At 44.1% G+C, this 13,170-nt stretch overlaps 1 protein-coding gene and 1 non-coding gene across 2 annotated transcripts in view; one reads left to right on the top strand and one right to left on the bottom strand.

Annotated features, from left to right (window-relative positions):
* Nucleotides 1-13,170, bottom strand: part of LOC124613841 (glycine-rich cell wall structural protein 1-like) — a 157,672-nt gene that overhangs the window by 98,484 nt on the left and 46,018 nt on the right. The window lies entirely within an intron of this gene.
* Nucleotides 3,911-3,982, top strand: Trnaa-cgc. The gene has a single exon. It is a non-coding gene; the product is annotated as a tRNA-Ala (tRNA).

Raw genomic sequence — 13,170 nt, 5'->3', positions numbered from 1 at the left:
CAGCTTGTGACTGCGGGGCTCCATACCAGACTGTTCACCACATTGCCAGTGAATGCAGGATTCCAGCCTATCACCGCGCCAAAGAGGACTTCCTGCTAGCAACTCCAGATGCAGTGCGCTGGATTGAAGGACTGGATATTCAGTTGTAAAGACAAACTTAAGTTTCCTGTGTGTCAATATGTACAGATGTACGAGGGCAGTTCAATAAGTAATGCAACACAGTTTTTTTCTGAAACAGGGGTTGTTTTATTCAGCATTGAAATACACCAGGTTATTCCCCAATCTTTTAGCTACACAACACTATTTTTCAACGTAATCTCCATTCAATGCTATGGCCTTACGCCACCTTGAAATTAGGGCCTGTATGCCTGCACGGTACCATTCCACTGGTCGATGTCGGAGCCAACGTCGTACTGCATCAATAACTTCTTCATCATCCGCGTAGTGCCTCCCACGGATTGCGTCCTTCATTGGGCCAAACATATGGAAATCCGACGGTGCGAGATCGGGGCTGTAGCGAGCATGAGGAAGAACAGTCCACTGAAGTTTTGTGAGCTCCTCTCGGGTGCGAAAACTTGTGTGAGGTCTTGCGTTGTCATGAAGAAGGAGAAGTTCGTTCAGATTTTTGTGCCTACGAACACGCTGAAGTCGTTTCTTCAATTTCTGAAGAGTAGCACAATACACTTCAGAATTGATCGTTTGATCATGGGGAAGGACATCGAACAGAATAACCCCTTCAGCGTCCCAGAAGACTGTAACCATGACTTTACCGGCTGAGGGTATGGCTTTAAACTTTTTCTTGTAGGGGAGTGGGTGTGGCGCCACTCCATTGATTGCCGATTTGTTTCAGGTTCGAAGTGATGAACCCATGTTTCATCGCCTGTAACAATAATTGACAAGAAATTGTCACCGTCAGCCACATGACGAGCAAGCAATTCCGCACAGATGGTTCTCCTTTGCTCTTTATGGTGTTCGGTTAGACAACGAGGGACGCAGCGGGAACAAACCTTTGAATATCCCAACTGGTGAAAAATTGTGACAGCACTACCAACAGAGATGTCAAGTTGAGCACTGAGTTGTTTGATGGTGATCCGTCGATCATCTCGAACGAGTGTGTTCGCACGTTTCGCCATTGCAGGAGTCACAGCTGTGCACGGCCGGCCCGCACGCGGGAGATCAGTCAGTCTTGCTTGACCTTGCGGCGATGATGACACACGCTTTGCCCAACGACTCACCGTGCTTTTGTCCACTGCCAGATCACCGTAGACATTCTGCAAGCACCTATGAGTATCTGTGATGCCCTGGTTTTCCGCCAAAAGAAACTCGATCACTGCCCGTTGTTTGCAACGCACATCCGTTACAGACGCCATTTTAACAGCTCCGTACAGCGCTGCCACCTGTCGGAAGTCAATGAAACTATACGAGACGAAGCGGGAATGTTTGAAAATATTCCACAAGAAATTTCCGGTTTTTTCAACCAAAATTGGCCGAGAAAAAAATGTGTTGCATTACTTATTGAACTGCCCTCGTATATGTAATTTCATGATATGTCTGTATTAGCCATACGCTAAATAATAAATAATAATGTAGTTATTTTATGTAGTTTTGTGTATTGTTATGAGACTAGATATATGACAGTGACTAATGAGAGTATTGTGTCGCGAAATATGGCTTCGCGCCAAAATTACGGCGACCGCCATAATTGCTTGCGTTCTGACCAATAACGTAAAAGCTGCTATTCCCGTATTGGTGCATTTCCTGACGTGAGCGTGAATTATAAATGTCAGCTGTCAAATCACGTAGGGACTGTTTACCCAGCAATAAAAGTTTTTGTTATTGTATTGCTACGAGTCGTAGTATTAAGAGATACTGGTTATACTCAAAAGTGGGTAGATGTATGGTGAACCCCCTCCCCCCCTCCCTCCCCCAGTGTTCATGCAATTATTAACAGTATTGTGAGTGATTCACGAAATTTTGTCACTTTTTCTAATTCCTTTCAGATATTGTCTTAGATGTGTTTGAAGTTTCAGAGAATATATACACAATATTGTCGGTTCAGGTTAAATTCAGAGCAATATCTCGTGAATATTAGAGTTTTCAGTTCATAAACAAAGTGGGATCGTGACCAATTGAGAGTTATAACAAAGAGTGTGTTTTTCCAACTAGAATTTTGGATGACTTCGCAGTTCAGATTTTGATAATTATTTTTCCTGTGGGTTGAGGTCATCACACGGTGAAGGATCCCGCGGCCCATCAACCGTCATGGGTGAACGCTGAAATAGTTGTGGTTGCTGCCGGCAGGGATGGCCGAGCGGTTCTAGGCGCTACAGTCTTGAACCGCGCGGCCACTACGGTCGCAGGTTCGAATCCTGCCTCGGGCATGGATGTGTGTGATGTCCTTAGGTTAGTTAGGTTTAAGTAGTTCTAAGTTCTAGGGGACTGACGACCTCAGCAGTTAAGTCCCATAGTGCTCAGAGCCATTTGAACCAAGTTGTGGTTGGTGCTGCAGTAACGAATGGCTGTTAATGGACTAGGGATTTGGTTGGAGTTGCGCTATATATTGGAGAGACATTTATGGATACTTCTGGTCTTCTTGCGTTTCTGTGAATACGGTACCACGACGAGCATATATGACTGACTCCGTAAATGTCAACACGATTAGGACGCAGGTCAAACTTAACTTGCTCTGCGGAATGTTACGGGCATCGGTTATTCATACTGTCCTCGTACAAGTTCACCCCGGTAAGTTCCCGGCTTTTTGTAGATACTATGTCTGTGTTACGCTGTGAGCTGACGGCGGTAGTGGGACCGCGAGGGGATTGTGGTTTATCTACCATCAGCCAGGGGTCTCGCGGAGACCTTCTATGGTGTCCGCACCATCAAATTTTATGCTCCCTCTGGCTCGGGAAAACGACGTGCCTTTGCTTGTGGGCCGCTCCGACCACTTTATTCTTGGTGTACAATGATATGAAATCCCAGATGGATGAATTTCCCCATACACCCCATGCCCGGAACCACAACGCTGGTGCAGGACTTGAATCTTGCTCACACATGGGAACGTGCGCATGATGATCAATGTAGATGTACGAATGTTTCAAGCCACTAGGCGAGTAGCCTTGGTCGTGCCTGTTTCCCACGGTCTCCCAGGTGCGACTATGGACGCTCATTTGTGGCCTACGGCCTTCTCTGACCATATCACATATGTATAAACTGTCTCCGTCCAACGGTAGAGTGTGTGGCGCGGTCTAGGTATGTGGAAGTGGAATGTCGCACATCTCTAGAATGCGGGTTTCAGGCAATTAATGGAGACGGCATAGACCACCTATAAAAGATGCCTTCCGATATGCCCTTCAACACTTCGGCGGTGGCTCGAATTTGCTAAGCCTGCTATTCATCGCACAGTGATAAAATATGGTTGAAACAAGATGTATTGGCGTCGAAATACGTTGGAAATTTACTTCTTGCTGCTCTGGAACCTCTCTGGCTAAGTACCGTCACTTTCAGACAGGCTGAAATTCAAAGGGTAAAGGCGAAGAGCCGGCCAGTGTGGCCGAGCGGCTCTAGGCGCTTCAGTCTGGAACCGCGCGACCGCTACGGTCGCAGGTTCGAATTCTGCCTGGGGCATGGATGTGTGTGATGTCCTTAGGTTAGGTAGGTTTAAGTAGTTCTAAGTTCTAGGGGACTGATGACCTCTGCTGTTAAGTCCAATAGTACTCAGAGCCACTTGAACCACTTGAAAGGCGCAGATTATTTCGCTTGCCCGTCGCCGCATAGATATATGCCAGATGTAGAAACGGGTCCATGGGGAATCCCTTTCAACGCACGATATTGTCAGAAAGAAACAGCGCTGTCCGAGAGGTTGGTGCATGCACCTGAGGTGTTGGATGATGACCGCCTGAAGTCCCCACCGAGCGAGGTGGTGCAGTGGTAGCACACTGGACTCGCATTCGGGAGGACGACGGTTCAATCCCGTCTCCGGCCATCCTGATTTAGGTTTTCCGTGATTTCCCTAAATCGTTTCAGGCAAATGCCGGGATGGTTCCTTTGAAAGGGCACGGCCGATTTCCTTCCCAATCCTTCCCTCACCCGAGCTGGCGCTCCGTCTCTAATGACCTCGTTGTCGACGGGACGTTAAACACTAACCACTACCACCACCACCACCACCTGAAGTCCCAGGAAGACACTGCGGGCGCCAGTGTGTACCACTATCAACAGTTCTGTATGGAAGTGGACCAGGATGCTACAGATATGGATGAAGTCTTCCTACGGCTGCGGTTACAACTGTTGACTCTGACGACGGTGTCCCTAAGGGACTAATAAACAAATCCCCGGGCCCAGATATTTTCCTGCTGGAGTTTTATCACGCCTTCGCGACTTTATGGCACCTCGCTGGATCACTAAGTACCAAGAACTTATGTCTCCTTGCGACACCAATATCGATATTCTCTATACTTATCTCACATAACTTCTGTGTCTGAATTACTTAATGTGGCATCTGTATAACCGTGCCCTTCGACGTTACATCTACGTAAATGTTTTATTCATTATTTATGACCATTTATGCAATTGTAACTAATCTATGGACGTAATTTCAAAAGAAATAGACTCTAAAGGAATGGAAGTGTTCCAACTTTGCTTGTAATACTTGTTCATGCATAGGGCAAGTAGGTTTGTAATCATGTAAAACAAGGGGTGGGTTTGGCGATCGAACTGCAAAACTCCCCTTGTGGTAACAGTCAGGCAGTGGTAGACAGTGAGAGTCAGTGTGTGGCATGCAGGCAACGTGTTCGCACCTTGTAAATTGGACAAGGCAATAGGAACAGTACTACACTTTAGTAATTTGCCTTATTATTCATGACATACATTTGTTAGCACTGTAGTTGGAAAATCCAGCGCTAAGAAGAGAATTTTCAGAGCTTGTTACACACCAAGAACCTTGGATACTTTTGCCGCCTTTTTTTAAATAGCCACAGCAGATCAACACTGCCACCAGCTCCATCTCACAGAACCATTTGAGTACTCGTGTAAAGGCGGGGACCAGTTACGTGGTTTCTTACTCAATAACAAGTTAATATTGTTTAAACTTGTTGCTGAGCTCCCACATTTTGTCCTTCCTCATTTACCTTGCTATTCCGTGTGTTGTAATATTTCCGAGTATCCTAATTTATCGAAGTGAAAAGTAATTACTTTCCTTTACATAATGAATTTTTGTGGAGTAGAGAATTTCATAATTATTCAGTGGACCTTATATTGGAAGTACTCCACGTATTTTTCAAAAAAGAATAGTTAAAGTTTCACGAAAGTACAATTACAACGAGAAGATTTGAAGTATTCGGCTTACAGATTCTTCGTATTGCAATCTTAGTTCACTATTACAGCTATCTATGAAAACTGCGAGGATTTATAATAATTACTAGCTTATAGATTCCAAGGACCAGCATATGGATTATGTGTAGATTTGGAAGTAATAGTGTTTATACTTTCATGTGCATATAGCTAAGTGTTTCTCATATTGTATTGCGACTAAAATGTCCAGTCTTGTTCTGAGCCTACTGATGGATTAGTTTCTGACTCCCCATGCCAGTTGGTGAGGGAGATTTACATTTCATATAACAGCTACAGTATTAATGAAGTGCACTTGCCGATCTCAAATATTTGTGTGTTGTAGTAAGCAACTGGTTATAGCTCTTCAGACTGCACTAGATCCAGTCTCCGCATGTCCCATTTTAGCTAAATACTATAATCAAATTAATGATCGTTGAAAATACAAATAATCATTAGTAAAAATAATATAATTATCTGAAAACTATTTCAGCGACAGTATTTACCAATAATACAACTGATGGAAGAGCCTCATGTCCACATCAGTAGCGCTCCACCATAACCATACCTTTCAAATGACAACCACTTTGCTGCTTTATTATACAGATGATGTCATTGAGAACCAGTTGTTGCAAACACGGTCAGTATTCCTGCCGAGTTGTTCATGTCAAATTACTGTTACATTACTTGCTGATGTGTACTACTGCTTTCTGTCCTAATTGCAAAACAGAATTTCAGTTTCAAGTAAAGTGAATTCCAATAGTTAAATTTCTTTATGAATAGTGCCAATATATGGCATAACTTTGCCCAATCAGGCTGGCAACCGTTCTCTTTTAGGTAACTGCAGTTTTCATATAACCGATAGAATCTTGTTTCGAATCCCGTTTGTTCGGTTATTGCTTCCTTTCAATTGTGATCTTTCGAGAAAAGAAAAGTCCGATACCTTTCGATCACGCACGATCACGGTCAAATTAAAATCCTTTCACAGGACTAACATTATCGGTCTATTGCTAATTTAGTAGTAGCTGGTAGTGTTGTACTCGGCTTTTCCCCTGACTGGAGCAATAGTACTGTTGGAGAAAAGTGTTGGACGCTGATGTTCCACTCCCTCCTACCTTTGTGGGAGGACTGATTATTCCGGACCCCAAGATATCTGGGGGACGCGGGGATTAAATATTACCTGAGGTCGACGACGCTTAATTGTGATTTCGAGATTTCCACCCGGCTCCTTGCAGCCCGTCCGAAGTCCGTCCTTCCTCAATTTATGTCTTTGCATCAAAAGTGCCTTGGTGGCACAGAGACAGTGCTCAGACACTATCGTGATTATCGCCCCAGCCACGACCTCCTACATTCGAGGCCCCTTTCTGTTGGTGGACTTGGACCACTCCTTCGATAGGGTCAGCCATAGCTATCTTGTTGAAGTGACGCGACGGATGGCTTTATCCCGTGACGTCATACGACTTGTCCTAGGTGCCTCGTCGCATGTGATGGTGAATAGACGTGCAACGTGCCCCAATACTGTATCTCGATCTATCAGGCAGGGATGTCCATTGTCGACGATCCTTTTTGCCATTGCTCTTGATCCCCTATTATACGGATAGCAGAGCTCACGGTGAGGAAACAGACATTTATTTCTAGCGCGTAAGCGGTTGATCTGGACTTTTCCGCTCGGTCAGTTAATGAGGTGCATTTGGCGTTGGAATGGATCACTCGATATGGAACTTCTGTGGGTAGTCGTATGAAGTTGACAAAGTCTGCTGTTTTTAACATTATCAGGGATCTTCTGGAAGAGAGTGTGGCTCCGTTGTGGTCGATGGACATGCTCAAATGTTTGGGAATTTCCTTCATGCGCAACTGACAGGAACGGCTACACCTAACTGTAAGCGCCTGCTTCAAGCGATCCGCACGAGGGTCCGTAGTAATCTGCTTCGAGCTTTGGACACGGTCAGTTGACTGGTTCTGTCAGTTCTCATCTGTCATCCAGGATACAGCATTTGGACCACGTCTTACCAATGCCGAAGGCGATGGCGAACAGTTTGCTGGCAGCGTTTGGCAATTTTGTGCGAGGGGGTGTTATTTTTAAAGTTCGTTATGACATACGTACTCTCCCTCGTGGGGGAAGAGGCCTTGGCCTTGTCAGTATTCGCCTTAGAACTGCTGCCCTCTGCACGATGGTTGTGGACTCTCTATTACAACAGTTTTTCGGGATCCCTGACTGATGAGCTTGCTCCTCTTTCTAGGGTGCCGCCGTTGGAATAGCGTATATTTCTACTTCCCTCTTGAATCTCATCTTTTTCAACGATGACAGTTACGTGTATGCAAACCTGCCTCGTATCAGATCTTCTACGGCATGCGACGTTTATCGCCTAATGGTGAGAGGCGACATCCTTGACATGGTGGAAGGCCGGCAGCCTGAGACCACGTGACCCGTGATGTGGTGTACAGTGCACCGTGTCCTCCTCGTCAGGGACGCCCATGTGCCCCGGTACTTGGTTGTCAGTGAGAAACGCATGATGTGACTCTGGCTGCATAGCATTAATATGCCAGATTCTCCACTTTCCCCTCAGCGTCAAACGCTTGACACGGCTGACCATCGTCTGGTATGTGGACCTACTTCTTCGTGCTGCTCCACAGGCTGTTGTGCCAAAGTCGCTTCTGTTCCTCGGTGAGATCTTTTTCCTACGCACAAAGACAAACGCAATGAACTGCATCAAAGGACTGTCAGGCTGTTATCTATTTCAAGATGACAAAAAGAGCATCCTTGATTTTTGGGCGTTCCTCCAAGTTAGTCATATCTCTCTAATGCGTCATCCGACACATCGGCAATATTGCACCAATATTTTGGGTTACTTTGCAGCGAGGGCGTTCCTATGTTAATTATTGTTGTCCTTATTTTGATAATGTCGCCAGATCTTGAATGAACCTACTGTATGTTGATTCCCTGATTTCCTATAAGTGGTTAAGGCGACCGCTCGTTATAAGCGGGAAGGAACTTCAGAGGTTCGAGTCCCGGTGGGGCACAAATTTTCATGTGTATCCTAATGCTTACCACAGCTGTAATCGTCAGCGACAATGCCTGTTCCTTCAGACCTACATGCGTGTCTGAAGGACATTGTATTGTGAAAATACAGACACAGTATGAACACAGACACGGTAACCATCAGTGATGCACGCACGCCTCGACGATATAATATTTCGCTAGTTGCAGAGAAATATTTGTTTTCTTATAAATGCAGTCATGAATCACAAAAAAATGAGTAATGAGGTAACTACTTTCGCTCTTCAGACCTAAGAAATAACATACAAAGGAAGGGTGATATACACTGCTGTCACCAAATTACATAAACACAGACTCAGAAAACATTATTGGTAAACATTACAGCTCTTTCGTACCTGAGTGAATCCATTACAATACTTAAATCGTGTCACTCGAGTGTCGTGGACGCGATGTGAGGATATGGAGGATGGTTTTTATGACCTGTTTCATTAGCAAGCTGCAGATTTTGTTTCAAAGAACGACTGCATTCTCTAATGATGCTACGTAATTTTGTAATGCTTCTAATATTTTTAATAAAGCACCTTTCCTTATTAAACTATATTACATAGCATGTAAGCACAGTAATTTGCTTTTCAAGTTTTATTTGCGCTAAATTCAGTGGGAAATATTTTCTACAATTAATTAAAAAGAGTATTTTTTTTTTTGAAGTTACGTCATCTGATGTGCAGCAGCGACATCTAGCGGGCCAAAGTTGAAGCACGCACCCGTCGCAGTATTGCTGTGTACCTCGTGTCTTTAAAATGTCAATTTTCTGGCGTAATAGTGTGCATAGCACTCAGAATTTTTTTTCAGAAGCTGTAACGAAGCTTATATGGCTGATTAATGTGCCTGTAGCACCTATACAAGCAATCACTAAATATTTAATGCATTGGGTTCTCTCAGATACGCAGACACTGTCATGTGTGCTAATACGGTTTTCTGATTCAGTTTTTTACGTAATTTGGAGACGTTGTGCATGAATCTACCTTTGTATGTTTTTTTATGTCTGAGGATGGTTGTAGTTGGTAGAAATTAATTCGTAATTAATATTTTTTTATCCAGTACTGGATCCAAAACAAATACAATACTTTTCTCCTTGCATGGGAATCGGGAATTGTGCGAGCATAAGGGTTCTGACTATGTCACGTATGGAAAATTGGATCGGTCCTGCAGGCATGCTCGGATGGTCAAAGTAGTCATGGCGAGCGCTCTGATGAGCGCCAAATAAGGGTTCGAGTCCCGGTACGGGAAAAATTGTCATGTGTCGCAAACAGCCTACGTCAATGTGTACGTAATGTGTACCGGTACCACAACTGCATTCATCAGCAACACTTTCTGTTACTAACGGGCTAAAATGATTATCTACCTGAGCAGTTCGTGAAACCGCGCGAGCATAACGGTTCTGACTACGTGACATGTGCAAGTTGGGTTCGGTTCTGGAGAGGCACTAAGATATAAAAGTGGTTAAGAGGACCATTCGTGACGAGCATAAATTCCAGGTTCGAGTCCTGGTCCGGCATAATTTTTCATCTGTTGCAAACAGCCTTCGTCAATGTATAGGCCCAGAATGCAAATTTATTTCGTAGTGTTCACCACAGCTGGAATAGTCAGTGGTAGTGGCTGCTTAGAGCTTCTACTACAGGATCACGTGTGCAATCTACGTCGTTTCATCACACACAGCTGCAGGGCATACGTGTGATGATGGACGACGCACATGTGCGACATATAACTTGGAAGCGTTAGTGGGGCTCTTGCACTTGCCCTACCTCCACAAGCAGGTTATCGGCCCCTTAAGTCCTCTGAGGCGCTGAGGAGCAGTGAACCAAGTGTGCTTGTTCTGTGTCTCATACGAAGGTGGCTCACAAACGGAATTAATAGGCGTTATTATGTTCACGGTTTAACACTTGTGCCTGCTGTCATGTAGTTTGTCAACCACCCCAGGTGCTCGACATGCGACATGTGGAGAGTTCCACAAGGAACTGAAAACTCCCTATAATTATAACGAAATGAAAACTTCTCGGTCCGGCGGGGATTCACACATTAAGCGAACTTACTTTTCCACGAGTGTAACCTCTAAACGATACAAATCTTACCGACGAAACAATTTTTGAGTGCTTGTTCAAGATGTGTCAGATTCTTTTGGCAAAATCGTGTAAATAAACTAACTCGTATCAATTTTAGATCAACGATACATATAGAGGTCACAAGCTGCTCTCTGCTTCGGTGAACTTTGGAACTGACATCCGAGTGCCACGACAGGTGGAATGAGGCCGAGCCCCTGTTCAAGATGGTTCAAAAATGGCTCTGAGCACTATGGGACTTAACTGCTGACGTCGTCAGTCCCCTAGAACTCAGAACTACTTAAACCTAACTAACCTAAGGACATCACACACATCCATGCCCGAGGCAGGATTCGAACCTGCGACCGCAGCGATCGCGAGGTTCCAGACTGTAGCGCCTAGAACCGCTCGGCCACCCCGGCCGGCCGAGCACCTGTCATTACGCTCCGTGCGAAGAGCAAGTGAGAGTCTCGTCTTTCTCATGAATTTAATTCAGCAGTTTAGTAGTATATATGTAGCATTACAACTAGCACTATTTCTGTGAAACTCCCAACATTAATTTCATAGTTATCGTTCTACAGTTGACTTAGACAAAAGCAAACCAAACAAAGTCTAGACATTGCATCTACAGTTCCTTCCATATGTGCTTTTAAAAGTACCAAAATCATGTCATCTTAGGTAAAGTCCAATTTTCCTGCTACGCCGAGCGTCGTCTGGGTCACAGTACTGGAAGACAGTACATCACTTTACTAAACAAGCTTTTCGGTTTTCGACAATTACCGAAAAACGTATGCCGCCATGAGAGATGATATTCGCTGTGACTTATCACTTCCGGTTTTATCACACTAGGAATACTGAAACCAGCCACAAGGTTCTTAGAAATGATTTTATTGTACCGTTACTAGATTCGGGCCTGAGAATGCTGTCAGATGGTAGCGTTGATTTCTTGACAAGTTTTACATTCGTGTCTTCATCAAAAGCTCTCCTTCGCATAAGAGAGAGAGAGAAATTTGATTCTATTATTGCATCCATACTGATGCCTGACCTAAGTCAAATACAATGTGAAAATGAGAGCTTTTCATGAAGACGTAACTGTAGAACCTGCCGAGGAATCAACTCTGCTGTGAACGCTACCGAATCTAGTAATGGCATAATAAAATAATTTCTAAGACATTTTTAGCGCGTTGCAGTATTTCGTACAGCGTAATTTGCGAAAACAGCTGCGGCGCATTTCTAATCGTGATGGATAAAATAACTTGCGGTTATTACAAAATATGCATTGACATTGAATTACTTTTACCAGATTTAGAACAGATACTGAAACAATACTAAGACAAGAAACGGAATATATTGGGAAACTTCGATTATTAAGAAAAGTGTTGTAGTAAGTCAGTAATATTAATATTTTGTTGCGTCAAAATTGTAAGTGATCAATCGAATTTAGGATTTGAGAACATAGGTAAATTCCTGTCTTCAAATCGTGTAACACTTCGAAATTTCTGTATTAGGATATACAAACAGGGCCCCTTTCATAATAAAGCCTTTTCTAATTAATTTGAGCTGTATGTTAAAGGAGTGTTTCAGCTCTCCTAAATCTTGAGTTACTGCTGACGAAAACTTCACACGAATGCAATGAAAATATTCATGAAGAAGCATCCTGCCTGTTGCATCCTGTTGACGTTTCTGTTCTGTTTCTTTCTTTCAGATATATGAAGGACAGTAACTAGACAACTAATAATTTGATGAAACAAAGATCCAAGGCCTTCACAAAAACTTTAAGCGTAATTAATACTGCTTTAGGGCAACCAATCTGTTTATTACCTCGTTATTAATTCGACGTATTGTCATTTTCAGCAATCTGAAAGCATAAAATATGTCGCAGATATGCGAAGTTTAAAGCAGGAGGCTTCTCAATTTCAAAAACTTTTAAGGAAATAGCATTTACACGCACCGAAAACCGTGGAAAACAGGAGCAGCACCAGAAGCAAACAAACCACCCGGATCCCAATTCGTGAACAGTTACACAGGCAAGGGAGCGGAGGGGGCATTGTGAGGCAGTCAGATACCATTTAAGTTCTTAGACCGTGATTTGTAGTATTAAGATAGACTGTTTTACTTTTCAGAGTCAAATTAAAAGACGCGTTTGATGTGTATGGATTTTCACTGTGTTCGTAGATGTGAGTGCTTGCGCATATAGTGTGTTTAGAAACTATGCGTTCAGATTAATACAAGAGTTACAGAACATCAAAATGAATGTATTTAATTGTGGTACGTGTTGTCACTACCGGCAGTTTGTGACGCCAGGCACGGTTTACACAGAAGGTAGTTTAGTGGCATTCACAGGAGCTGCTCGAAGACGCGACCATTGGCCTGTATGGACGCAGACCTCGTCGGACCATTGACTGTCGTGTCCGTTCGAAGATTTCTCGCATGCCCGCAATGGTGTCACCAGCGACATCAATTCTAGTGACGAGATCGTCTTCTATTCGTACCACTGTTTCGTACACCAGCTGCTTCATATGCCCCCCACAGGTAGAAATCCAGCCAGTTGAGGTCAGGCGACCTGGGTGGCCAACTCACAGGGCCACCCTGGCCGATCCACCGATTCCCGAAGGGAATCCCGAAGGTGCCTCTCAGACGATTCCCTACAGCAATGCTGAAGTGGGCTGCCGCACCATCGTGCTGGAAGTACATTCTGTGGATAGGTGTGTTTGCGAGCAGACCTCAGAGCCAACCACTCATACACAGAGC

Source organism: Schistocerca americana, chromosome 4 (assembly GCF_021461395.2).
Source record: "Schistocerca americana isolate TAMUIC-IGC-003095 chromosome 4, iqSchAmer2.1, whole genome shotgun sequence".
Taxonomy (NCBI): domain Eukaryota; kingdom Metazoa; phylum Arthropoda; class Insecta; order Orthoptera; family Acrididae; genus Schistocerca; species Schistocerca americana.
This window is presented reverse-complemented; position numbering and strand designations above follow the sequence as displayed.